The sequence below is a fragment of the Macrosteles quadrilineatus genome, unplaced genomic scaffold, assembly GCF_028750875.1.
Source record: "Macrosteles quadrilineatus isolate MER2022 unplaced genomic scaffold, UCM_ALF_1.0 Scaffold_1__1_contigs__length_201487025, whole genome shotgun sequence".
NCBI classification, from domain to species: Eukaryota; Metazoa; Arthropoda; class Insecta; order Hemiptera; family Cicadellidae; genus Macrosteles; species Macrosteles quadrilineatus.
In genome coordinates, this window is record NW_026542594.1 from 155,177,384 (window position 1) to 155,193,828 (window position 16,445).

At 36.4% G+C, this 16,445-nt stretch overlaps 2 non-coding genes across 2 annotated transcripts; one reads left to right on the forward strand and one right to left on the reverse strand.

The window, feature by feature from the left end:
- Positions 1-5,328: 5,328 nt before the first annotated feature.
- On the reverse strand, positions 5,329-5,400 carry Trnam-cau (transfer RNA methionine (anticodon CAU)). Its single transcript has one exon. It is a non-coding gene; the product is annotated as a tRNA-Met (tRNA).
- Positions 5,401-6,081: 681 nt separating this feature from the next.
- On the forward strand, positions 6,082-6,153 carry Trnam-cau (transfer RNA methionine (anticodon CAU)). Its single transcript has one exon. It is a non-coding gene; the product is annotated as a tRNA-Met (tRNA).
- Positions 6,154-16,445: the final 10,292 nt, after the last annotated feature.

Genomic DNA, 16,445 nt, shown 5'->3' on the forward strand with positions numbered 1-16,445 from the left:
CACAAATAAACATTTTCGATTGTATATTTTCCAACATTTTTATATTAAACAGAACCCCAATACTATTAGTTAAAATATATGTGCAAAAATATTCGACTTTCTCTTATTGGAATACGTTTGTCAATTTTCCATTCTGCTAAACGAAAAATAAATAAATCTCTAAAGTATTGATATGAATTAATTACAGACGTGGTTATAATTGTTGTTGAGAAATTCCACTACATTTTCTGACAGCAAAATAATATCGCATGGTCGTTTTAGGATTATTTTCTTTAAAACTAAAGAAGAAGTCCAATTTTTTTATATCAATGTTTTCTTGTGTTCAACGATATATATATAGGTTGATAATTTTCCTATCCAAATCAGACCGTATTTATTTATATTTATATTTTTTGATGTGAGGTAGTCGCCTCATCTACCTATAACTTATAAGTTCATAACTCCGGTGAAACCAGAACCAGAATTTATTTTGCAAGAGTTACTACTACATAATTCGTAATTCGTATTTAATCCGCATCAGCAGACCAAAGTAATAATTCACCCATTCGGTGATGTTATTTCTTCATTGCTGTGATCTGAATGTAAATTTTCCTTTATTTTCTATCTGATTTGTTGCTTACCGAAAACTTACTTGTTACTAAAGAAACTTAAACATTCGCCTATTGGGTCTGATGATTGGTGTGTCCAATCGATATCGATCACCACTTACAATTTTTTTATGTATTTACCACCTCTTGAGTCAACAGTATAAGTGAAAATATATTTGATACAAGTGTTATTAGACCTATTTTTATGTACTTTCAGTAAAAACCTGGAACATCGTGCCATCGACAAATCAACTTGATGTCTACCTGTTGCTGTTGCCCCTTCAATCGTACAGACGCAATCTAGCTACTGCGTTCATATAACATACTGTAGAAACGCAGGCGCTAGCCTTGTAGACATCAGAACGGCTTGTTAAAGATTAGCATTCATTCTTTAACTTCTAGGACTTTCGAGCAAAAAAATAAATAAAATTATTGTACGTATACATTTTTGATCTTTAAGGGTGCCACATAAAATTTACCTATCTAGCATGCGTAGACTCATCCACGTGAGAGATAAATGAATTGTTATAGATAAATTGATTTAAATTCTATACTATACTACAGCTAGAAGCTTTTGAGTAAAAAAAATGATTGACACAAACCATTACCTCAGGAATACTCGTATTTTGCGATTTACCTAGTTTGAATTTTATACAATTTTGCAACGGGCTTATATGTTGCCGATGGTTATAAAATAACATAAAAACTCTCAACAGTAGGACCAAAACATATGATAAAACATACCAAATCTGGCACTTTACTAAATACGGTACTGAGAAAAATATTCCGGCGAACACCATTGAGTAAAGATTACACTCAACATTGCGAAAATTAATTGATATAAGGATTCTTCCCTATTTTGGTTACATTGCAATTTCTAGACAGTAAATTAGAATTGTGTACGTTAAAGGAGAAAAGAAACATAATCATTTTTCTTACAGTGTCCTAAATATTTTTCCTGGTTTCTCCCAAGCAAAGCTTGATTCCTCAAGTACCAAAAGAACTGTATGCCATTTTTTGCTTAGGGATAATCATTCGAATTTAGGCAAACAGTTTTCATCAGCTGATTTAAATTAACCTGCTAACTATAATAACAATCTGAATGCAAATATCAGCAAGTCAAGCAAACTCTACAACACAATAGATTTGAGTGCAGCAAAGGCAGTTTGCACTCGTGTTACACATTATATTTTCCTTACAGTTACTTAAATCATATAAATAATTAGACTTTCAAACACTGTAAAACACGTTTTTAGGCTAGGTTTAAGTCTGTACATTGAACGAAACGGGAAACGCTGCACCAGCTGATCGTAGTCGTAATATCTTTAAGTGTTGCCAACTTATTTTCAAGCGTACACGGATCACGTGCATAATAAAAGCACGCTGTTATTGTTGTTTGGTTGGAACACTGGTGTGCGCCAAAGTAAAAACTGTGCACCAATGTAAAACCCGTGCGCCAATGTAAAAACTGTGCGCCAATGTAAAAACTGTGCGCCAAAGTAAGGCTTTCTGTACTATAATCTGTGCTAGGAAGCCCAATTTGTCGGCAACTGTAGGAAAAATATTGTTTCTTGTTTTGTAGTAGCATAGACTAACCGACACAAGTAGACTTCTCATCCCATTGTAAATTTTGAAACTCGATTTTCATGTAGGTACGTCGACACTGATCGCTAAGGTTGTATGTTTTATCTACGGTAGTAGCCATTTTTGAGCAGCATTAGCATTTTTACTTAAGTATGGTAATACTAATACTACAAAAAAAGTAGAGTATGTTGTATTGCATATACTTATATACACCGATAGAATGTTTATTCTTTATACTAAAAACATATTTAGTTACTCTAACTATACATGTGCCGTTTTCTAATTGTTTTAATTATTCAACCTAATAGAAGGCAACCGAGCTAAGTTCGGTTCCCCTGTACTATTTTGTAATTGTAGCTGTTTCCCGTCCCTATAACTGTTCTCTCTTTTACTACATTTGTCTTTGACTGCTCCACTGACTGACCACAATCTTGGTAAATATTTAAATCTAAACAATTTCATTATATTGGAAGAATGGAAAATTACTACCGAATAGTGCTGCTGGTTTATGCATGTGGCAAAAATTTGAACTACTAGTTGCATATGGCAGTGAATCATATATTTTATCTTTAACGAGAACTATGCGTTTCCTATCTTTATTGTTTCATACATCCGGTTAAACTTACTTTCCCATGGGAAGCCGGAAATTAAATCTTCATTTTCTAGGAAGTCGTTTCTTTATGGTGTATCCTAAGTGAATACATTTTTAAGCCTTTCGATCTAACTGAAAATTTGTGTGTTCTTAAAATTTAACCACCCTATACTTCACAGGCAAAACTTCCTAGCTTTGGTTTAGTTTCAGCATTAATTAAAATGTGCACGCCATTTTAATAAGAATTATTTTCATGGTAAAATGAGTAATGAAGATTTTAAACACTCTTTTTAAGTTTGCGTCGTCTTCAATTTAATTGATGTGTTCGTATTGAAAACTAGCAATAACATATCAACAAGTTGTTTTGAAAACACCATAATCTTAGGACTACTGTAAAAATATTTTATTAATCAACTAGCTGACCCGGCGAACTTCGTATCGCCTAAGTTATAGGTTTCCCCTAAGACAGACCGATGGAAAGAAAGTACCGTTACGTTTAATTTTCAAGATGATCTCGTTCGCATCGCTCAATCACGTCCTGGTTGAAGTTCGTTCGCTACGCTCACTCAACTTTGGGTTGGAGCTCGTTCGCTACGCTAACTCACCTTTAGGTTGGAGCTCGTTCGCTGCGCTCACTTGCCTTCAGGTTAGCTCGTTCGCTACGCTAACTCGCCTCCAGGTTGAAGTTCGTTCGCTACGCTCACTCACCTTTTGGTTGCAAATTAGCTGTTGTCATAAATGTAAAAGAAATAATAGTGCTGCACCCTGTTGGTAATCCTTGTAACTTTAATGCTATTGAACATCATAGAACAGAACCAACTTGTTTAATTGAAACTGTTGTTAAGATTCATTAATTCCATTTCTCATAAGGTTAACATGGGAAACTCCAGAGCCACTGGGGCGGAGCCCTTTTAAGAATTTCGAAACGGGAAATAGTTTACGTCCGATTCGCATACCTACAGAATTTACACACCAAATTTCATAACGATCGGTGAAGTCGTTCCGGAGGAGTTTGCAGACAAACACTGTGACACGAGAATTATATATATTAGAAGATTAAGCTATGTTTTTCATAAAAAATTAATTATGTAAATTTCATAGCAACACTAATTCGCTATAGTGTAGAATAAGGTTAATCATGTAGGATCAATCTATAAACAAGAGTTAGGCCTATGACTAGCATCTTAATCTAAACCTTGGATATGTTAACGTGCGGTGTGATGTCAACACACTATCTCAAGGAAAGGGTAGTGTTGTACCTGTCTACACAAGAAAGGCATAGGTGTGACATTAATTGCAGTTAGAAAGGACAAGTCACGGACGACACGCCCTGTAAGATTGTAGATTGTACGATGTTACGACAGAAATGTTCCTTGTGACAGCAACACCCTTACACGCTACTGTCACCTGTTGACTGTACTACGACACACGACAGACTAGTGGCTGATAGAAGGACAAGTCACGGACGACACGCCCTGTAAGATTGTAGATTGTACGATGTTACGACAGAAATGTTCCTTGTGACAGCAACACCCTTACACGCTACTGTCACCTGTTGACTGTACTACGACACACGACAGACTAGTGGCTGATAGAAGGACAAGTCACGGACGACACGCCCTGTAAGATTGTAGATTGAACGATGTTACGACAGAAATGTTCCTTGTGACAGCAACACCCTTACACGCTACTGTCACCTGTTGACTGTACTACGACACACGACAGACTAGTGGCTGATAGAAGGACAAGTCACGGACGACACGCCCTGTAAGATTGTAGATTGTACGATGTTACGACAGAAATGTTCCTTGTGACAGCGGCACCCTTACACGCTACTGTCACCTGTTGACTGTACTACGACACACGACAGACTAGTGGCTGATAGAAGGACAAGTCACGGACGACACGCCCTGTAAGATTGTAGATTGTACGATGTTACGACAGAAATGTTCCTTGTGACAGCGGCACCCTTACACGCTACTGTCACCTGTTGACTGTACTACGACACACGACAGACTAGTGGCTGATAGAAGGACAAGTCACGGACGACACGCCCTGTAAGATTGTAGATTGTACGATGTTACGACAGAAATGTTCCTTGTGACAGTGTCACCCTTACACGCTACTGTCACCTGTTGACTGTACTACGACACACGACACAGGACTAGTGGTTGATAGAAGGACAAGTCACGGACGACACGCCCTGTAAGATTGTAGATTCGACGATGTTACGACAATCAAAAATCAAACAGCAATCTACTCTTGTTCCACGCGATAAACTAGGCACGGTAAAGACCAGGATAAGATTTCACGAAATTAATGTGCATTGATTATATTAATAACCTAATGTAGTGCCAACGATTTTATTACAAGCTACTATATTCAAGCGCTAATGAAACCATATGGAGTTATTTAATTCATAAACCAGGTAAATGGAAAAAATATTGTGCCTTACAACATAAGTAAGAAAAAAAAAATACTCCTCAAAAATAAGTATACACATTTATGCTGCATTTAGCAATGTGTTTTATATAGTAACTACTGCTAACCATACACAAAAAGTTCTAGCAGAGCGTGGTTTCGATCCACGGACCTCTGGGTTATGGGCCCAGCACGCTTCCACTGCGCCACTCTGCTTCTTGGTTAAGATGTGAGTTAATCGATATATCTATTCAGCTTCTTACATTATTTAGCAGAATTATTGACCGACCAATCTACATTCAGCATGAGTTTTAATCCGTTCAGAAAATTTAGGCGGTTTAAAGGAAGCGATTATATTCCCTCCGGCCCTCCACACCTCACTTTAGGTTTGGAAAAATAGCCGACAGCTGATCAGCTGATGTACAATATGGTATTAGTCAATATAAACAGTACTGGAATGCTAACAGCTGATTCAGTTTCAGTACCGTTTATTTTGGTAATACCATAGACTAACCAAGGGAGTATGTTTTATCTATGGTAATACTGTATATTGTATAATATAGGCTAAAAAGTGGTGGGAGAACCAGGAAAACTTATATCATTATAAGAAAACTTAAAAAATATTAGATTACGTCACTTAGTTGTATATTATGCCTATATAATTTAACTATAAGATTGATGAAGGTGACGAAGTAATTTTTCCAATGAACACTTTTTAAATCTAAAAGTAAACAGTAGGCCTACTGCTGTAACACAACAACCAACAAACTTTTATTTTTACAATCATTGAATAAATTTTTCACGTACTGTTTTTTAATTCACGTTCACATAAAATCCAACAATCATCCTACATTACGTAGGAATCTGTAAAGATTACTATCACTGATCAGTATCACGAGCAGAGTGGCGCAGTGGAAGCGTGCTGGGCCCATAACCCAGAGGTCCGTGGATCGAAACCACGCTCTGCTAGGAACTATTTTGCTACGATTAAATATATTTAAAAGTTTACATTCTTTTCAATAATCACAGATTGCGATTCTTATATTTTTATAGCATATAAACTTTATTCGCTCTATATTCTGTGGCGATATACAACTTGAAATCGTGGGCGAATCACTTTAAAATATCTAAATTATCCTATCACTAAGTTTGTTAAAACATTCTCAACCACGTTAAAATGTTTGAATTCAAAAGAATTTGAATGAGGAATACCGGTCTATGTTTTGGTGTTTCGATAATAACAAAAAGTTTTCTGAAAGTAAAAAATATACGATAAAGTGTATATCATATTATTTTGATAAAAATTATTTTTGTGTAAACTTTTTTCCTAATTAAAGTTTAATCAGGTATTCGGTCAAACTAGCATCTAATTACAAATGCTACATTAAGTTTACTTTATATTTTGTTACCCAACAATACCAAGATAGATAAGTTTTACATTCAGTGTTTATAGAAAGGTGTATAGACACGACAGTGGCGCGCCTTATCAGCGATCGATGTGACCTCGACGATGTTATCGCGTTTCGCGGCGACATCAATTAGTGGTGATAAGACACCGGGGGAGACCCTAGAGAGGGGGAGGGGGAGGGTGGCAAGGAAGGGCGTGGTAGTCTTGGTCAATTAGTTAATACACGTCAATCACCGGTCAGTGTCCTTCTAGGCTATAGGTAAACACTACGAGTAACACCCCAGTGCTTGATACGCCTTCAAAAACCATTTATGTTTGAAATTATGGAAATCGTTTTGTTATTTAATTTCTTATTAATGCCATCATTGTCTAAGAGCCCTAAGACAAAAAGTGACAATATCTAGATAATCTGTATCAAAAGAATGGTCTTAGTCTAGGTTTTAATCTTGAATTCGAAGAAACTGAAATTTCCCATATAAGTAGAGTTTACACTCGTCAATATCAACCACCAAAACAGCAAAATAGACCAATGCAACCGAGTGATAGACTCTTATATCAATAGATAGAGTAATACTTCAAAAGTAATTATAAATTTGTTCAATTGTACCCCAGTAAGTTTATTAGTAAAATGATACGTTTGGGTTACTAATTTATATCTATAATTATTATTATAGCAATATTGGATATTATTAGCAATAGCTGTGATTATTATAGTTGTTCCACTTCATTATCTTTATAGGATGTCTGCAAACGTTTCAAAGCCTCCAATCGAAACGTGTATTATTATAGAACACATATTAAAATAAAAAATAACCACACGTAGTACTTGTAAAAACAGACTATGCTCTTGGAAACAATAACATGTTTATTGTTATTGCTATGGGAAGAAGTAGTAAGAGAGGGAAACGCGAGTTCCTTGAAAAGGCGTAGTTGCTTTTAAGACACAGGTTTGTTAAAGTTGCAGAAACATTTTTAGCTTGCAAAATAGAGGAAACAAAATTGCATTTAAACGTTTAGAAGTGGAAGGAACCTGTGTGAATTAATTGTCGTTGGCAATTTGTATTAACAGAAAAACTACATCTAAATAATACATAATTTGTACAATCTTTTAGCATGGTTATTCCTGGTACAGTTCAGGCCCGGCTTTTTCCCATAACCATGCCAGAAGGCATAGAGTTTTCATGTGGACATTTATGTCAATTTTTTGGCGTATCTTCATCAGATCTATTTTGTTTGCGTGACAAGATATAATATTTCTGTTTCGAGAAACTGGCAGCAAAGTCATTAGAGAATCGAAGCTGCCCTTCTGGTTTCATTTGTGTGTGGTCGGTCACCTTGCGTAGCATATGTTAAAATTTGTTTATGTCCTAGGACGCTAGGTCCTAGCCTGGAACTGTTTACACATTACTTCTGGCTAGTCCTAGAAACTAAATTCCTCAGTCATAAGTTATCAAAAATAGTAAATTTCTTCACTAGGGCGTAACGTCACTCTTTTTTACTTGAGCCCAATTTTCACGACCGAGGTGAAGCAGAGGTCGGAAAATGAGCGAGGATTTAACCGACACATTTTCCCATGTGTTGAACTATATTTTTCGTCATATTGCAAATTTATTTAACAAACTAAGGCAGAAAACTAACATATTTTTCATGTAAAGATAACCTCTCAAAACAATGTTCAATGTTGTGAACGCAAACAAACAGTTAGTAAGTGATTCCATCATCTAGTCTATTACGATTGTGTTCGCGTAATTTATATACAGTGTTATCGATACGCTGAACTATTTACAAGAATGCATCAATAAGTTACAACCGATCAAATTAATTTATCATAATGTTGATAATTGCGATGGCTTAAAATTGAAGTTTAAAAAAACTGACTTTTACTCCCTAGGGACTAAAACTACATAAGACCCGCAACGCATGTATAAAAACGGGTGTTTATGCTGCAGTATGACGAAAAAATAATAAAATGAGGACAGCTTTGTTTAATTGCTTATGTGTTACTCGTATTTTGTTTTAGCTCCATGATTTTTGCCTTATTCATATCGAACTACCAACTCACTACAGTATTTGTGTTTTTTTATGTGAGCTTTGTCAAAAAGTAAGATGATAAATGATCGAAGCTGTAATATTTAAAATAATAATTCATATGTGTAGACTAGTAACAAATGTGTGTGTCACAAACATTTTATTTTGTCACAGTTCACAACAATAACATTCGGTGTTGATCAGAAATCACGATCGGTTCTTCAATAGTTAGTGAACACCAAATGATTGCAACACAGAACGCGGAATGACAGGAGAGCGCTGGAGATTTTGAGTGGAACCGAACTACAATCAATACCGAACTAACGACTAGGCCCCCGGCAAGAACCCGACATAATCCCCTTTATTGTGTATGTCGGTCTGCATACAACACACACACACACACACACACACAAACACATACATCGCAGACTCAAAATATCCTGTAATTGATTTCTACTGATTACATGTTTGGGATTGCGTCTATTAGATCGAATTAAAAGGACTTTGCCCATCCAATCGTACCATGATCCGTTTAAACGTTTTGCTCACACTTGTTCTAATTGAAGTACGATTGTTCTATGGTAATTCCGGTCCGCGTTGTTCAACGAAAACTTCAAACGTTCGAGAGAGAATATAGTGTAGCCTACATACAATGTGAAAATTAATAATGTGATCATGGTTTAGTCTATTGTAAAGCCTACGCTGTCTACATTCAATGGATCTTTTATGGATTAAAATAATATAAAAGTATTTATGGTAACGTTGTTTAGTCTAGCAGATGGGATAGATTTTGTACTGCACTGTGACCAAGCTGGGGATTTTTGGAGTCAGCACTGTCAAGCTATGGCTATCGGAAAGGAAGGAAATATACCAGAGAAAATACGATATCGGTAAAAACTCTGCAATAACTGAAGAACTTTCCAGATATGGCTAGAGAGCTGGGGGCAGGAATCTCGAGGACGATGGCATCAGACTCATCAGGCAGGTCCAACCTAAGATGAGTTGTTTATATCGTTGGTCCAACCATAGATTAAAGGAGCAGACACTCTACTCCCTTAATCCAATCTAATCTTTAATATACGTCTTATTCTATGGTCCAACCGTGGGGGGAACGACGCGCGGCAGCACGGTGAGGTTGCTGGTTGACTGATGCCTACTACATGCTACTACCTCACAAAGTTCTTGTCAGGTCACTCAGGTCACTGCTATTTTCAGTTGTGTGCCAAGTCAGAAATCTAAATTTCTTGATGGCCAAGTCACAATAACTGTATTTACTGCCCGGGAGTTCCCGACGACGAAGAAGACACGCTCTTCCGCTGTCCACGCTGGGCTGTGGAGCTTGGAGACCACTCAACATCGTAGGGTATACGGTAGACGGTTTAAGGTTCAATCAATTTGGGAGATCATGATCAAGTGTGAATAGCCAGCACTGATGGCCGCACTTCGTTTGGAACATCCCCCAATTTAAAAAGAAAAACCTATATCAGATTGACGTCTAGACCGTGGTAGAAATTGACGGTATAGACACGGAGTGAGCCCTTTGGGCGTGTTCAAATTCGGCCTAGTTCTGGTGAAGTGCGACAAGTTTCCCACCCTATAAAAGATTAGAGGAAAGGTTTTTAGTGGGTAGACTATGAGCACAGAATTATGTCTACAGTTTATTCTGTGCTATAAGTCTATTATTTTCATTCGTCAGTTTGAATATAATGGTTTGCAATCTCGAGTGTTCTTTTAGAATTACCTTTAAGCAGGTTTATTTGAAGAATTTGCGTACGAATGATCAATACACTTTGTGTCCCATGACCCATACTGCTATTTAAATATATTTTTAAGGTAAAATAACAACCCAAATAACAGGTGAACACAAGTCTACAAAGTCTAATCTGCCGATGACGTTGGTCATTTTTATATGTAGCATGTAATTTTGAGCAGGAAAAGTTAAATTATTTACTTCCCTGTCGAGGAAAGTAGGCTATATTTTCTCTGTGTTATTAATAAAAGGTAATAATAATCTTATTAAAAAATTTCAACTAAATTGGGACATTTAGATTCTTCCGAACTGCATACTACTCGTTAAACCTTTCAAAAATAAATATTATAGTTGATGCAAGGAACATTTGTGACCATTTGTAAACGAATATTTAATGTTTAATTAACCTTAAACTGCTACACTTCATTTATTGGCTTTCTACAGGATCGCTTGTCTAAATAGCTCCTCAGGCTTTTATGTGACATTAATCTCTATGTTAATACTGTACAGGTCTAGTACGTGTCAATGTCAATGCGTAATTTTACGTTTGAACTAATTTGATTCCTGATTTGTGTAATTACGTAACTTGCTATTGTCAAATAGATTAGATCGACAGGCATACGCACACACACACTCACATCACCGACACTCATATACACATTACACGCATGCACGAGAGCTCACGCACACAAACACACACTCATTCGACGACCTATTGGCATAGACGTTTGAACTTCTCTATGGTTATTGATTACCCTGCAAATGACAGTTGGTTTATAATCTCTTCTTTGATGAGAAACATTTATATTTTCTACTGTTTACTGGGCATTTATGCAATCGAGGCTAAATTAAAAGCTTGTAAGAGTGCAGTTTATTTTACTTTGGAAAATTCGAACTTGTTTTTATTATACATAGTAATGTGTTATCCTCGTTTTTCCCCCTACCAAAAAAATCGGAATAATTTATTATTGGTTAACACTGCGTATGTTGAAAATGACAATAGCTACACGAAGCAGTGATTTATGTGTTATCTAAATTACTTTGGATCCTTAAATTAAAGTGCTGGAGAAAAAAAACATGATGCTCAATGGTATTTCTGAAATTTGGCTTTAAACAACAAGGCATTTTTAAGCACCTTTGAATGTCTTTTGGTATTCTTGAATCTCGAGAAAAATTTTAATAAGAGGTAATCTAAGTTGATTACAAATAATAACCTACTGTTAAAATTTTAAATGTAATCGATTTGATGTAATAATATCTATGAAATATTGTTCGTATATTTGACTCATTTACTATACATAATAATTATTTGTTTATAGAATACCAAGATTGCATAGACATTCCAATCATTTTCCGACTCAATAAGAGAATGAATAAATTATACATGTAACGACACAGTTCAATCCTAGTTACTAATGAAATTCTAAGTAAACATTGTGAATAACAAATATGTTTGGCATATGTCTCAGATCAAAATGTTGAAACAAAAGAAATTGTTGGTCGTAACATGTAACTACAAGCTTTAGTGTTGTTATTGGCTAACTCTGCAATTAGTAATCAATGCAACTAAGTATTGTTACAACAAACCACAACAAAAAGTGCAAACAAGTCGTGGTCAGCTAGAAACGAGCTGAGTGTCCGGGGCAATAAGGAGAGCAATTCGGGCAGGTCTCTGATCGCAGATGTAAAAGTTTAGGTGCCATCAAACGTTGTTGTCTTGGGTTTATTGAATGGCTGTACAGCCGTAACACAAGACAAATTAAGAGTGAAACATAAAGTGACGGACACTCGGCGCCGAGCGTCTGGACGCTATTTACACCTGTGAGTTCCAAATATAACAATGTCAATTCTCATGATGATACTCAATATACAGGGTGAATAAAAAGTCAAGACCCCCCCCTCTAATATTTTTAAAAGTAAATATTACAGAGTTATCCTTTTGGTGGTCATGAAACCTTAGCAGGAAGTTTATTTTATAATTTAAAATTGAGTGTCCCCAAAAAAGGGAATTTTGGGGGCAACTCAAAAATTTTAAATGTAAACCCCCTTCAAGTGACACCTAATTTTGAAGTGTTTACTTTAAAGAAACTTTAAAGAATAGTGAAAACTATAGTTCGTTATCTCTCCTCTGTCCAATGTCCAAATGGTTGCCAATACTGTTTACAACTACGACCCAATATTAACCATTGATTTTCCATAACATTTATCGGGCTACTATTTTAAAGTTTTTGTAAACACTTTAAAATGAGGTGTCACTTGAAGGGGGTTTACATTTAAAAATCATGAGTTTCCCCCAAAGTGGGGCCTTTTTGGGGGACATTAAAAAATTCAAAATCATAAAATGAAACTTCCTGCTAAGATTGCACGACCACCTAAAGGATATCTCTGTATTTTTACTTAGAAAACTATTAGAGAGGGGGGTCTTGACTTTTTATTCACCCTGTATTTTCAATGATCATCGTAGGACAGTTAAATGCATGTTTTATTCAAACAACAACAAATATCAAAAAGGTTACCTATGATAAAAATTAAAACCCGACTTTACACGATACACCCATCCAAATTGAGTCACCTGGCCCGTGTTGTCGACCTGGAAGCCGTTACGTAAGGTGAATTGTCCGTCTCTAATTTCTCCTTATTTCCTTTCTTAAATTGAATGTTTTACGACCGAGGATCGCTCTAAGAAGTTTGAAAACTCGTTAACGTCAACTTCCGGGTATTAGCGACCAGTTGAAAGCTTTTATTGATCTATAAAGCAACAGGTAATTAAAAGTGGTTGTCGCAGGGAGCGTGTCCAACGATATAAACAACTCATGGATCGCTGGCTCAGTGTTGGCCGCGCGGTCGAGCTTCCCCCACCATCGACTGGCAGAAGCCGACGCAGCCCATACACAAGGTTAGTAGAGAGTCTCTCTACTAACCTTGGCCCATACATTCGCCATTATAAAACACACTTTTTATTTGCTGCACTGTTGAAATTTATAGGGATAAAATATTGCTAACGCTTGTCAAACTCTTTTTACTAGTTAAACCTTTTATGTCTGTTTTGTTTCTTGCAGAAAATAACCCATTTTAATTCTTTAAAACTACAAATTCACTAAACCCGTTTTGTAGAGTTTTTTAGACAACTGATATTGCTAGTTCCAAATTGTACATGGTAAAATAATAAGTGATTACAAAGGAGAAATATAAAGTACAATATTTGTGTTTGAAATTCTATTTTATTAATCGAAAAACTAGTACATAAACATTTAGAATAATTTTGCTAAGTTTTTGCCGCAGTGGTAACGTAAATGTTTGACGTAAACGCGATATTTTTTTCTTTCAATGTTTAATGACAATGTATCTTACAAAATAGGTCATAAAAAAGTATGCCTATCACGTTAATGTCAAGCATAGATTTGCGGTAAAAACTGGACAAATGTAGTAGGGTTTTTAAGAGTTCAAATGTGTTATTTTTTGCACGAAAAGAAGAAGACATAAAGTTTAGAATAGTAAAAGTTTTTGGCATGTATTAGCAATATTTTATATCTATATATTTAAACAGAGCAGCAACTTAAAAAGGCGCGTTTTACAATGGTGAGTGTATGGGCTGCGTCGGCTACTGCCAGTAGATGGTGGGGGGAGCTAGACCGAAAACAGCGCCCGCAGTGCTACTGAGAGCGCAATCCAGTAGTTTTTACATCGTTGAGCGTGTCCAATGTCGTGGGGGTGGGGGAGGGAGAGACGCGTGCCGCTACACGCTCCAGCTGACTCAACGTCTTCAAGACGTCATGGTCGCCGACTCCGGAAGATAAGACAAGGCATCATCCCGCCACGCGCCAACCGTCATCCGTGCAGCTTGCAGCTGGTCTAGGTAGCGAATATACATGCGTGTACTGTACCTGTCTCCTGTACGAGCTTCTTGTGACTCATGATTTAGAGGTGGAGAAATAGTCCAAAACTATATTTGTTTACGAAAATATAATTATAATTACCTCTCAAGGATAGTAATACCTGCAAAATTATTCACGACCTAGAATATTTTAACGTCACTGGCTGGGTGTAGGTGTTAAAATGATATATTTTTAGCAAATTTCTCAATAGAGAAGTAGCTATTACCGTAGGTGGCATGGTAAGACCCAAACTCCATGCATCTTGGGTAAGACCTAGGCCCGGGACCGATTTACTTTTTCATCATGTCCCCAGGGGCCAAAACCACCATTCGTTCAAATTTCTATATATGTGTGTCCGTGAACACGATAACTTGAGTAATTTTCGTCCGATTATGATGAAATTTGGTTTGAAGGTGTAAGGTGGGATAAACTTGACTGGGTTCGCGAACCAGCATGATCGGACCATGGAAAGGGGGTTCTACGGGGGGTTTTATGGGGCTAAAAACACAATATTTCCCAATTTCTCTCCAGACCTTTTTAAAGAGCTTAAAAAACAAATAATTTAGTATATCAAAATGTTTTTGTGCAATTATTGCCATTATTGGTTACGGAGAAATGTAAAAAAAAAATTATTTTGAAATTCCCACGTTATTCTTTTATGGAGAATATTGTAAAATGTTGTAGTTTGCTTTTTTATCGATATATTTTTACCAAACTTGGTAAATTGATTTATTTTATACTAAGTTAATATTTAACAGGCAAATGGAAATTCGCTTAGTCGGCAGGTTTGCTGTGGTGGGGGTATTTCGGAACAGTATAGTTTCAAAATATTTTTTTTTTACAGAGGATACAAAAAACTCTAGGTTGTACCTGGTGGTGCAAACCCGTTATTTTTTATTTTTACCCAACTGATAAGGAACAGTTAATATTGAACAACAATATCGTAAGTTTAAACAACACAATTATTAAGAAACAGTTTTGCAAATATCTAACAATGTTAAAACATCTGGCCGTAACACAGTTAAGTAGGTAGCAAGATCGTCGATCACACAGATTAGACAAGACCAGTAATGCTCTGTACCCTGATACCTATCGACACATACACAGATATCCTACTTGCATTACATGCTGTTGTCATGCTGATTTGACTGTAGACCCAGTATGGTGTCAATGTGCTAAGTAGCAAGATCATAAGTGAATTCCATTTCCACGGACCGTTCTCTATGCTGTTACCATTTCCATTTCTAAATACCATCGTCACTAAGTGTACATCGTCACGTACTCGGATATCACTTATGTTTCTCTCACTGATATGAATCGATGTTCCAAAAGCTATTAGACTTCAAATATCAAGTTTAGTACCATTTATTAAATTTGTACATAGACATGGCGAAACGCAACAACCCAAGGTTGTGAGCAAGGGACAGACTGACCTACTTTACACGCACTTGCTCATGACAGGAAGAGCTCAGAGCTACCCTAAAAGAAGAAACCTGTTCCGGTTTGAACGTGAGGTCACTAACTTCTTACACACTGTTTACACATTTTATCCAGTGTAAAGTTTGAATTAATACTTGCCGAATGTTTTCCAAGATATACTATAGGGCCTAATCCGAAACAAATACACTGCATGAGATACAAATTGCAAATAAATATCGCAATCTATTCTGGACTCAGTTCCCATTACTTTATAATTAGGCTTTAAATTAAACTCTAACAGAGGGTCTACATTGGATAGTTACAAGACCAGGGATTGGGCCGTCCCTTAACAAAAAAAACTTTAAAAATTCTATCGGAGTAGCCTACTTTAAATAATTTTAATCAGGAAAATATTTTACTGATGCAATAAGTGTGCATTGTAGTGTTTGTTATTATTAAGAGAAATGAAGACATTGGACTGAGCATTTAAAAAATTTAAAGTGGAGATGACGGGACAGATGCTCACTGCTCAGTGCTCAGTAGCGCAGCCAGCGCCGCCAAGCGTTAAGTCATCTCAACGGTCAAGACATCCCCCTCCTTGGGGTAGAGCCGTCAGCCGTTACTGCTACAGTACTGCCTTGTGTTCAGTCTTTCCTCAGTGGGACTCTTGTGATTGTGGTGAAGTGTTCTCTGTCTTTGTGACAGTGGTATGTTCTCATCCCTTGGATAAGTAAGTATTGCCACTCCACCTTGTAATTTGATTATGTGTGTATTGTTTTGT